This window comes from Echinops telfairi, unplaced genomic scaffold (assembly GCF_000313985.2).
Source record: "Echinops telfairi isolate 266 unplaced genomic scaffold, ASM31398v2 ScPeMD7_23;HRSCAF=83, whole genome shotgun sequence".
Classification (NCBI taxonomy): domain Eukaryota; kingdom Metazoa; phylum Chordata; class Mammalia; order Afrosoricida; family Tenrecidae; genus Echinops; species Echinops telfairi.
Genome location: NW_022103920.1, coordinates 4,839,829 through 4,852,002, shown reverse-complemented (window position 1 = coordinate 4,852,002; position 12,174 = coordinate 4,839,829). Strand labels below are relative to the sequence as shown.

The 12,174-nt window shown below is 48.6% G+C and overlaps 1 gene segment (V, D, J or C); it reads left to right on the top strand.

Moving 5' to 3' along the window:
• The window catches only part of LOC101654139, a 210,049-nt gene that overhangs the window by 149,027 nt on the left and 48,848 nt on the right, over positions 1-12,174 (top strand).

The window sequence follows — 12,174 nt, the reverse complement described above, 5'->3', positions numbered from 1 at the left end:
CAGCCCTCCAGCCCAGCAGCCCCGGGCTCCCTCCTGAGCACTCTCAGCAGGCTGGATATCCTCACCGCAGGACCCATAGGAGCCCTGGTCTACCAGACTCCTGAGCTCCAGCTGCCCGGGACCAGGCAGAGCGCGCCCCTGTATGCAGGCAGAACGTGGACCACAATGCCACACCCCGGAGCAGGCTGAGGCTGTTGGGTGGTGGGAAAGGACGTGCAGTCAGGAGACTTGACTGAGGGCTACGGGGTCGCTCAGGAGAAGACAGGGTACTTTCCTCTCTCGGTGAAACAGGCCCACCCCAACCAAACGGCTTTGCCACAGCTGCTTCCCCACTGCACACAAACCTCCCCCCACCCAGCCCTGCATCCCCCCAGCCCCGCACTGCAACAGAAAACAATCACCTCCACTGTGCCTCCCTCCTGCATGCCGGGACTCGAACCGAGCTCTGTGACAAGAGACCGGGGACGCGCCGTGCCACTTGTGCCTTCGATCTTTGTATCACTGTGTTTCCTCTTAGCTACTGTTGGTCTCCGGCTTGTGCTGGGTCCCCCGCATCTCCAATCACCCAGATACAAAGCCAAACAGAAACCGAGGCGGTCTGCAAGCAGTTCACAGTCCAGTTGGGAAGTGATTCTAATCAAAGAGGGAAACACGGTTTTCAGAAGCTCTCAGGAGCTCAGGGGAAGACATGTCCGATTCTGACTGGATGCATCAGAGAAGGCTAACAGAGCTGAAGTGGGTGGATGTGTGGAACATCAGCCAACAGCAGGAGGGGTGCGGCGGGGAATGCTGGTTCAGGAGAACACTCGCTGCAGAAGCACAGAAAAGACAAGGGCGCTTTGGGGAACACCGAGAGAAAACAGAGAAGAGGATCCACGCCTGGAAATCAGGCCCACGGAAGAGAGCTGAGAGAATGGGCAGAACTCAGCCCGCGGAGCAGTGGATGCCTGATCCCACGGATGCACGAGTGCGAGCCCCTGACAGGCTGTGGCTCAGCAGAGGGAGCTGAAGCTGGAGAGGAATGCTGGGTTGACGTGACTAGAAAGGGGATCAATATACCTTTCTATCACATCCATGAGACTCTGGCCACTTATATATATATATATATATATATATAGAATGCATACTTATATATATATATAGAATGCATACTTATATAGAATACAGTGAACCCTCGTCACTTCGCGCTTCGACTTCCGCGGCTTCACTCTATCGCGGTTTTTGCATAACAGCGCATGCTCTGTCATTACTGCCACTGATTGGCTCATACTGTACATGCTTGATGCCATAAATAATATAATAAATAATAAATGATAATTGTAACATCCAAAATGTTTTACTGTATTTTCCCTTTTTCGTTTAATAAATTGGGTAATACGAGTGTAATGGTGACTAAAAGGTGTTTTTTAATGTCCTCTATGCTCTAACTACGAAAATATTTGATTTACAAATAAGGAATCCTACTTCGCGGAATTTCATTTATCACGGTAGGGTCTAGAACCGATTAACCGCGATAAACGAGGGTTCACTGTATCTATATTATGTATTTCTATAAATATATATCCTTTATAACTCCCATTCAATCACCCCTACTAGACTGCTTCCTTCTTCTCTAATCTCCCCAAAGAAACAGAGACCAGAGCCTGCGTCTCCCATCATTTTATCTAAATGGTCAGGATTGGAGGAAGGCTCATTAACCACTCGCAATCGCTTGCTGAACGTGAGGCAGGCTTAAAGCGCTCTCTAACTGCAGGAAATAAAGTCACGGAGGTGACACCATCCGTCCTCACAATTGTCGCTGTGTTTCAGCTCCTCATTGCAGCCACCGTGCCCATCCATCTCACTGTGAGTCTCCTTCTGCTTTGCTGACCCTCTGCCTAACCGAGCATGATGACCTCCCCCGCTGAGCTGTCTCTCTTCACAACATGGGCAGGGACCCTGTGACAGTGGCTTGCCAGCCTTGCGTCCAAGGTGCATTCTGTCCTTCTTTCAACGCCGGGTTGTTTGTTCATTCTTCTGGAAGTCCATCGTAGATTCAATATTCTTCACCACGGAGAGTTCCTTCCAAGGTGTCCGTTCCTCTCCGGTCTTTTGGATTCGTGGACGCAGGCTGCAGCAGGGGGCAGCAAAGCCTCATGCTTCTGTGGAGACTCGCACAGCGGGGCAAAGCTCTTTCCACGGAAGCACAGACCCACGATGACGCTCTTCCTGGTCATGCTCATCTTGCGCGCATTGAGCCCCTTCCTGGAAAAGGCAACTTCCTGGGATGGATGGACACTTGCACCGGTGTTCTCGGTGCATCACTCTGACAGTAAGAGAGAGCAGAGGGAGGAGAGGTTGGAAGGCACCTTGTCGGGGCTGTGGGTTGAGCTGCTGCGGCTGCCAGTTGTGGTTGAGTCAGCTCCGAGCCCAGAAGGAGACGCTGCTGACACAACGCCATCTTTGTGAACATCATCTGGGTTGAATCCACCAGACAAGGCTGTCATTAGCTACAGGGTGGTGATTGCCTGGTTTTCAGAAGTTCAGTGCCTGGCTGGTCATCCCAGTCTGGCGTAGTCTGGAGCCTCAGCTGGAACATGTCCACTGCGGGGTGGCTCTGGTGGTATTTTAAATACCAGTGCCATTGCTCCCAGCATCCCAGCAGCATGTGAGACACCGCGGCACTCACTACACGCTGTCCACGGAGTGGAATATGTTGCTCAGCTCACTCCACTGAGTCAGTGCCAACTCAGAGTGGCCCTATAGGAAGGACTAGAACTGCCTCCTTATCTTTCATGTATTTATTGTGGCAATGCCTTCTCTTTCTCACTCTTAACTTTTATGCACATATAATTCTGACACCACAGGTTTAAACATAGTAGAAAGAATCCACCATCACCACAATTTTAGAGGCTTTTCCATATGGCTAGCTCCCATCCCTCCCACAAAGTTCCCCGGCCACAATCCCAAGAAATGGTTGATCCAGTTGCTGTCTCTCCAGATTTACCTATCTCGGATTCCATAGAAGAAAAAACTTACACCCCATCCGCTGAGACTTTACCTCTTTACAGGAGCAGATAGCCTCATCTTTCTCCCAAGGAGCTACTGGTGGGCTCGAGCCACTCACCTTGTGGATAGCAGCTTCATGTGTAGCCCACTACACCACCAAGGCTCCTTGAAACTTGCCAGAGTAGTCGTACATGAAGCAACAACTATTCAAAAATTACAATGGAGATGGAGAGGCAGTGGGAGAGAGAGAAGGTAGCTGGGCCATGAACTGGTAGTTATGGAAACCAAGAAATGGACAAATAGGGGTTCCTTACATGAGTGTGTCTGCTTTATATATGGTTGAAGTGTTCATAATAAAAATAAACGCCTCAGAAAGAATACTTCCCCCATTGCATATGCAGCAGGAGTGGTGCATATAGGGTACCATGATACACCACGGGAGAGAGCAGGCACAGACCTCCTGGGGCCCAAATCTTTGTATTCGTCTTGTTGGCCAATGGGTCACATCTGGTTGTGTTTGTGGTTTGTTACATACATAGTTATGTTGCACCAAATACATTGAGACCAAACTAATCATCACTGTCATGGGACAGAGAAAGGGAAGAACTATTTGTTAGGATGCCAAGTTCATGGGGCACCCAACAGCAACAAGGTCCATTTGGTGGATGCCACGCTTATTTTGGCTTACAGGCAGCATTTGTATCATTTTCCCAGCAATACCAGCTAGGTCCCACATGTGGGTGGGTTACAATTGTCAAGATACAGGACAGATCACCAGGACCTCAAAGGACATCGTGAGCACACAAAAAGAACTTTAGAATTTACACTCTGACATCCACTGTGCAGATGATGTCTTCTCAGATCTGCTCTGGTAACCAGGGAAACTGGAGGAACAAGTCTACCTGGAGCAGATCTGAACCCCAGCACCATTCCAAACTCTTGGTGGAGCACTAGGGGAAGAACTGGCGACAAGTCTTATAAACTGAGGAGACTTAAGCAAAACTGAGGAGACGAATACGTTGTTTGGTCCTTCGGGGCCATTCAGACGGTTCTGACCCATAGTGACCCTATGCCCAACTTAATGAAACGCTTCCCTATCCCGTGCCAGCCTCACAATTGTTCCCTTGCTTGAGTTCAATGTTGTAGCCATGGTGTCCATCCATCTCCTTGAGGGCCTTCCTCTTTTCCACTGCCCCCTCTGCTTCACCAGGCATGATGTCCTTCTCCAGGGACTGGTCAGTGTCTCCTGACAACACATCCAAAGTATGTGAGACGAAGTCTCGCCAGCCTGGCCTCTAAGGAGCACTCCGGCTGTGCTTCTTCTGCACAGACATGTTGTCCTTTCAGCAGTCCATGGTATCTTCAATAATCTTAGCCAGCACAGCGAGAGCATGCATTGAGTCGCCAAATCCTTCTTCCTAATCCAGTCTTAGTCTGGAGGCTCTGCTGTAACTGTTCACTGGCATTGGAAGCCCCAGTGGCATAGCTGACAGCATCATAACAGCACAGCCCAAGGCACGGCAGTAGGACAGACAGACAGGCAATGGTGGAGACTTAAATATGGCGGACTTAGAATCAAAATGGCTGTATCCATATTTCACAGTTAGGCCAAAACTACTTCTTTAATGCGTTGTGATCCATTCCCGGGAAACAGGAGTAGAAGTGTTCAGTATTTCTTTGAAATACATGCCCAGGTTAAATGAGTGCCCGCTTAGAAAGGACCAATGTGTTTAGGGAAGACCCTGTGTCCAGAGGACACTGACCAGGCAGGACAGCATGTGTCCTTAAAGAACAACGGTAGTTTGGATCTAAATGGATGCCGCTTCCCTTGTTGGAAACTACACAAATAAATAGGAGCTCTGGACATTTAAGGTTTTCGGGGCACATGCCCACAATGCCCAGCTCACCTGGACCTCTGTTAGAATAAACACAGTAGAAGCACCAGGGCTCCACCACCTCCCACTGAGCCTCCACTCCTTTCCCTGAACATTCTGGATTTCTCTTTGGGGATAATGATGAGGCCTGGAACAACTGAAATAGTGAAGCCTAGCGGTAAGGAAACAAGAAGTCCTGGTGGCCCCATGGGGAGAGCAATCTGCTGCAAACCAAAGGATCAGTGGTTCACACTCCCCAGGCACTCCGCAGGAGGAGGACATGGCAGGCTGTGTCCAAAACGACGACAGCCGTGGAAACCCGAAAGGGCAGTTCTACCTCGTCCCGTGGGACTGCTGTGAGTCTGAATCGACTCAGCAATGGGAGTGGTTTGATTGGGGTGTTTTGGATTGTGTTGGGGTGTTTTGGGTTGGTTTGGATTGGGTTGGGTGGGGTGTTTGGGGTTGTGGTGGGTTGTGGTGGGGTGTTTTGGGTTGGTTTGGATTGGGGTGTTTGGGGTTGAGTTGGGTGGGGTGGGGTTGGGGTGTTTTGGCTTGGGTTGGGTTTGAGGAAGAGAGAGCGCTCCAGTAGGTGGCAGTGATGAGTCCAGCGGAAGAAGGCAAAGGAAAGAGGAGGAGAGTTTCCTGTGCACTGGAAAAGCGCCCAATAGTAAACCAGCACAGCATCACCTGCATAGACTATAGGTCTGAAGAAGTGAAGGAGAGACCCAATGGGAATCGGTAGGGGCTAGATCTTATCTTAGGCCACTCAAATTTTCTCTGCAGATTGAATCCTTCCAGTTTTATATTCTCATGCCCATTTCCCCCAACACTCAGAGCTGGACACTCCTCTCTCCCTCCTCCCGCCATGGACTCCAGGATTCTCTGTGGGGTGGTCCTGTGCTTCTTGGGAGCAGGTGAGCTGGGAAAGTAGATGGGGAGCCCCACCTTGTGTGCTCCAGGTCCTGACCCAGGGCTTCCCTGAGGCCCCAGGACAAGGGCTTCTCCAGAACCGCATCTCCACCTTCTGTCTTATTTCCCCAACAGATTCCATGGATAACGGCATCATTCAGACCCCAAGGATTAGGATTGTGCAGATAGGAAGGAGCATTACCCTGGAATGTTCTCAGGTCAAAAGTCATGACTACATGTACTGGTATCGCCAAGACTCAGGGCTGGGACTAAGCCTAATCTACTACTCCATAGATGTGGATGACATTAGCAAAGGAGAGGCTGCTGAAGGGTACAGTGTATCCCGGAAAAAACTGACTGAATTCCCACTGTCCCTGGGGGCTGCCACCCCCAACCAGACAGCTCTTTACTTCTGCGCCTCCAGTTTTGTGCACAGTGCACCACAGCCACCTGTTCTCAACACAGAAAGGGGACACGTAGAGGTTGCTTCTTCAGGAAGACTCTGACGTCCCATGTGCCCCAGTGTGGCTCCTTAGTTTCTGGGGGGCCCCAACCAGGACAGGGTTCTTTCTGAGCTCAAGAACACTGCAGACCAGCCTCCCGAGCCTGTGATGGCTCTGAAACTTTAGGCTGGACTGGCTGAAACTCTTCTCGCATGGACGGTCTTTATCCAGTCTTACGGGCTTGGTCAGTGGGGCCCTTCCTGGAGAGTGAACTGGAACATTTGACAGCACCTCATGATGTTCAACAGGAGCTCCAGAGCAACGTGGTTTCCAGACATTCCTTTGTCACAATCTCTACCCACTCTGCCCCACCCGCCTCAGATAGTCCGTGTGTCATGTCAGCCCTTCGCTGGTCCTAAGTCCCCCAGCCTCACTTTTACTTGGAGCTCTCTCCTTGGTGGCATTTACACTGGGGACAAACTGAGCAGCTCAAGTCCTAAAATCCCGCTCTAAACGAAGCTACTTGCTAGGAAGTCTGGCTCAAATACGAGAGCCCGTGATCTATGAAAGTCATCCTCATCCACTGCCCGCGCGTGGATCTCAGCAGAGACCAGTCTTAGTCTAAGGAGCAGATTTTGTGTTGTGGTGTTGTTATTGACGGCATGGAATTTGTTGGGACTCAGAGACCCTCCTATATTCAACAGAAGGAAACACTGCCTGGCCCTGCACTCTCCTCACAATTGTTGCTATTTTATGTCAGAGCCTAATGTTGTAGCTGCTGTGTAAATCCATATCGGTGAGGGTCTTAACATTTTTTTTCTCTGACCCTCTATTTACCAAGCATGGTGCCCGTCTCCAGGGACCGGTCCCTCTGATAACATATTCAAAGTACATTAGTACTGAGGGGGTGGGCGGGGAAGAAGACTTTAACTGAATCATAGCAACACCTTAGGTTTCTATAACAGTAATTCTTTATGGGAGTAGAATGCCTCGTCTTTCTCTCACCGAGCAGCTGGTGACTTTGAACTGCTGATCTCGTGGTTAGCAGTCTATTGCATAACCACTAGGCCACCAGCCATTCTCAAGTCCAAGAAGCATTTTGGAAGTACTTGTGAGATAAACTTGTTTCATTGCCTGGATGGAATGTCATTGAATTTCAGGAATGGTGTCTCTCTCCCCAAACTGTGACAAAGCAAAGAGGTTGGTGATGCCCCGGCTCTCCAGGCACTGGACGAAATCCTTGTGTTGCTCCTGCTTGTTACCACCTGAACTGAAAATGCTCCTAAGAGCCAATGAGGTCCAGACATGAACATACCCATCGAGGCTGCCATGTTGCTGTTGTGTGCCATTGACTTGGTTCCAACTCACAGCAGCACAGTGGACAACGAATGACACACTGCCCGGTTCGGCACTATCCTCCCTGAGTCAGTTTATTGTGCCAACCTGGCTGATAAACACATGTGGGGTTAATTGAAGGGCAGGGAGATAAATGGCTCGGTGAGCCTCGCCTTTCTAGTTCTCAAGTCTCTTGTTTTGTGATGGTCAGACCAGGGTGCAGCTGCCTTAGCCAGTTCCCTGCCTCAGCTGCCAAGGCTCACTTCCTGCAAGACATCCCCAAGGAGAAGAACATGGGACCTATCCTGATGCAGCCCTGGGTGCTGGAGCAGCCGTGTGGAGACCCCTACCAGCGCTGAGATGCTTATTCTTTCACTGATTCGGCTTTCCTCCTGCAGTTGGCGTCATAGTGTGTGTTTTGTGAGATGGAGGAGGACTTTGTGGATTGGTGTCAGACATATGGGCTCATGTTGGACTTGTGGGCTTGGGCAGCACTGGGTTGGGATGTTTTCTTGATGTGCACTTACCCTTTATATAAAACTCTCACTTACAAGAGTTTATGTGAATTTGTTTCTCTAAAGTACCCAGACTAATACACTCCCATTATCCTTATGTTTGAACCCATTGTTGCAGCCACGGTCAAGGACCTTCCTTTGTTCTGTTGTCCCTCTACCAAGCACGATGTCCTTCTAGGACTGGTCTCTCCTGGGCTGCCATAGCAAGGTATAAAAGGTCACCTAGCAGTAACATGAAGGGCTTTCTCGCACGTTTTGTCTTCTTACCCCACAAGTCTCCTGTATTCAACAAAAGAATCCATAGGCCTTGGTGAGTGTCCAGACAAAGAACCCAACATGTTTCTTTTCCTACGTGTCCACATGTGAAAAGAATGCAGCTTTTCTTGTCTCCTTTATGAGCTCAATCTCATCTGCTATCCTGCAAAGAAGAGCTTTCTCTAAAGCTGTGTTTCCTGATTGCTATGCGCCCTTCCTTGACAGACGCATCTATAACAATTGCTGTTGGTAGTGGCCCTCAAGCTGGCTCTGACTAATGATGGCCCCGTGTACAGCGGAGTGTGATGTTCTCTGCTCCTTCGCCATCTTCACAAATGTCGTATGTTTCAGCCTCTTGTTGCTGTCATTGGGTTGGTGACCTCCCGGAGGGTTTCCCTCACTTACACTGATCCTCTGCTCTTGGAAGCCTGATGTCCTTTTTGTGGGCCCGCTTGATGCTCCCCCTCATGAAGAGATCACCGAAGATATGGGTGCGATAGCAAAGTGTGGTAAAGAAACTAGATGGTACCCGGTTATCAGAAAGAGTAGTGTCTGGGATCTGGGATCTTAAAGTCTTGTTTTAAACAAGCAACCATCTAAGTGCGGTGTCAACTAAATCCACATGGAAGAAACACACCAGCATGTGTGATCCAAGGATTTTAAATAATACAAACCAAATCTAAAGGAAGGAATATATCAGAGCTTAGCTTGTGAACCCCTGGTTTTCAGAAGGCTGTGGATGATAGTGGAAGCCCAGAATCCATTGCAGGGTCCGCACATGGAGGTGAATCCCCTCCAATCATAGTTGAGGGATGTGAATAGCCTTGTTATCACAGAGCATTGTCAAGTTGCTTGTGGTAGACATTAGTGAGGTCAAAAGCAATATCTTATCATTTGATCTCCCATTTTAAAGCTGTTCCAGTGTTTTGGGTTTTGTTTTAAGTGAGTGGGAAATATACGTGTATTAAGCACTGAAGAATCCCTATGACCCTGGACCAGGGATGTGAATCGCCTTGCTCACATGCAAACTGAATTCAAAAGTGGATTGTTGCAGATGTAGTTAGGTTACAATTTGTCACCTTATCATTTGATCTCCTTATAATTCATTTAAATTTGTTCTTCTCGTTGATATTTTCTGCTTTCTTTTCCATTGAGGTTTTTATCTGTTTTATTTCGTTATTCTTTTTAGGTGTTTTGTTTAATGCTTCTCCGTTTATGAAATCCAGGATAGGTCAATCTAGAGAGACAGTAACTGGATCAAGGGTTCCTTGGGGGTAGGGCGGGGAAAGGTGGGGGGAAGTGTGGAGCTAATGATGATGCGTACAAGAATGAAGAAAGGGTTCAAAACCTCGCTGTGGCTTGCACTGCTCTGCTCTATATGATTGAACTATTGAATTGTGTGAGGTGTGACTTCTATGCCAACAAGCCTGCTGACAAGCAAAAACACCATCATCTGCATCGTAAATGAGTCAGTCTCTCCTCCTCCCTGCCAAGGGAGGTCTGGCTGCATCTCTTCTAAGACCGGTTTGCTTGCTTTGCTCTCCTTTAGGCAAATCACAATATATATTCCGTATTCTTTGCCAGAACCCCAGTTCAAATGCCTTGATGATCTATGCAGTAATCTTTACACCATTAACTTAATCCATGTAATTGTCTGTTGGGATTATCCAGTAGGTTTCCTTCTGATAACTTCTTTTTCTCCGTATAAATATTTCTCCTTAACTGTCTCATTCAGAAATGTGACAACTTCTTTTCCGTACCTTCCTGACAGGTAAATTCAATGGGCTACTAAACACTTAGATGCAGGTTTCGATTCAATCTTCAAGAATTGCCTACTGAGAGTGTGACCTTCCCACCCCATGAACACACCTCTCCTGGCCCACACTGTACTTCAGCCTAATTTATGCAAGCACCCACTAGGTCCCTTTCTTTCCACTGCCCTCACGATAAGCTTTTTCAGTCTATCATTTCTATCTCCCACATCGCCAAAGGCTGGGTGCCTTTCAAAACACACTTTGAGATGGAGATTAGCATGTCAGCAATGGATCAAAACACGCACTTGCAATCAACAAGTGTGAAGAGGAAAGGAGGGGAGTGTCATGGACAGATGGAAAAGGTGGGGGGCATTCCAGTCTCAAAAAGGCCTTGGCTGACCCCGCAGGGAGCTCTGAATCTGAAACGGTCCTGCAGGATCGTGCCCAGGTGAAATGAGGGGCCAGACTTTATACTCACCTTCTTTGCAGCCCCATCATCGGACCTGAGTTTCCCTGGGAAGGGAGTCTATCTGGGGAGGAGAGAGGGTGGCTGGTTCCTGTTATGTATGAGTGGCTCTTGGGCTGGGCCCCTGGGGATGGAGAATCCGCTTCTGCTTCCATGTACCCTTCATGTGAACAGGACCTGAACTCTGCCCCATCACTCCCAACCCAAGTGGACCTCTCGGACACTCCCCTCTTCCTTTGATCACTTTCACTGTGAGGCACAGAGTTTGCACCCAGTGACAGCTGGGGACTTCCAGCAAGTCATTACTCATCCTTAAATCTTTCCACACTCAGAACAATAGAGAATCCCTCTCCTTATTCCTTGAAAATGCATCAAAAGACTCTTCTTAAATTCCAGAGGGACTATTAGCCCTTTGCACCCCTCCCCGTTCCCCTACCCCAGGAGGCAGCAGTGTAATTTCGTTTACTTTTTCTTCTCCAATATCTCCTTTTAAGTTTAGGGCAGCTTTGATGATGAGAGAGAAGACCAACTAACACTAACGTTGTGCCTTTGTGGTAAAGGACCCCCTGACAGGGCAAGTTTTAGCACTATCCCTGGATTTGATAAGCCACGAGTACTACAAAAACATGAGCTAGCAAGAAGGCACAGATGCCATTGAGAAAGAGACAGCCCTCAAAAGCCAATGTCCCATGTCCCTGGCACAGCAAGGAGCAAGGATTTTATTGCGTGCCAACCCTAGAAATGAGGGAACTAGGGCATGGGGAGCAGAGTGGGTGGGAGTGATGCTGGAGTTAATTTATGTGACTCTCGAGCAAAATAAAGGCATCTATTTTGGGAAGACACTCGGGGTGGAAAGAGAGTAGCACCTTTTATGGGTTTGTTTCTGCAGTGCCAAGAAATCTCTGGGACAAATCACAGACCTGAACTTCCTGTTAGGGCATGAGCCACAGTTAAAAGAGGATGAGCTTTAATCGACCGGGTCAACACTGATGAAGTGTGAGCACCAAGTCAGGAAACTAAGACCGAGATGGTCATTTGCGCATCTTGCAATGTACTCACAGTACAATATGTCTTCTTGAGAAGCGAGTATCAAAGAGCCAGTCTTCTGAAGCTTCACACGTGTTGTCAGTTGAACCCCCTCATTTCATGTTCATGACACCCCTGGGGTGTATGGGATGCTGCTGCCCCATTTTACTGGAGAAGAAGCAAAGGCATCTCCTACTGAAGTCATGGACCCATGGCAGATCTCAGAGCCAAGTTCAAAACCCAAGCAATTGCCCAGGGACTCTGCAGCTCAGCCCGGCTTTCGCTTCTGTGGCCACATTCCAGTTTTCGGAGCAAACTCACTGCGGTTGGAAAGGTCACATTGAGAGGACTGAAGGCTTTGTCGCAGTGGGACTGTCTCGGTGACTGTCACCACTCTGGGAAGTTGACTTAGGCCTGAAAGAAATGGCAACACTCACTATTATTAGACAGGTGAGTTGACTTACTATTAGATAAGGTGAGTTGACTTAGTATTAGACAGGTGAGTTGACTTGCTATTAGATAAGGTGAGTTGACTTAGTATTAGACAGGTGAGTTGACTTATTATTAGACAGGTGAGTTGACTTAGTATTAGACAGGTGAGTTGACTTA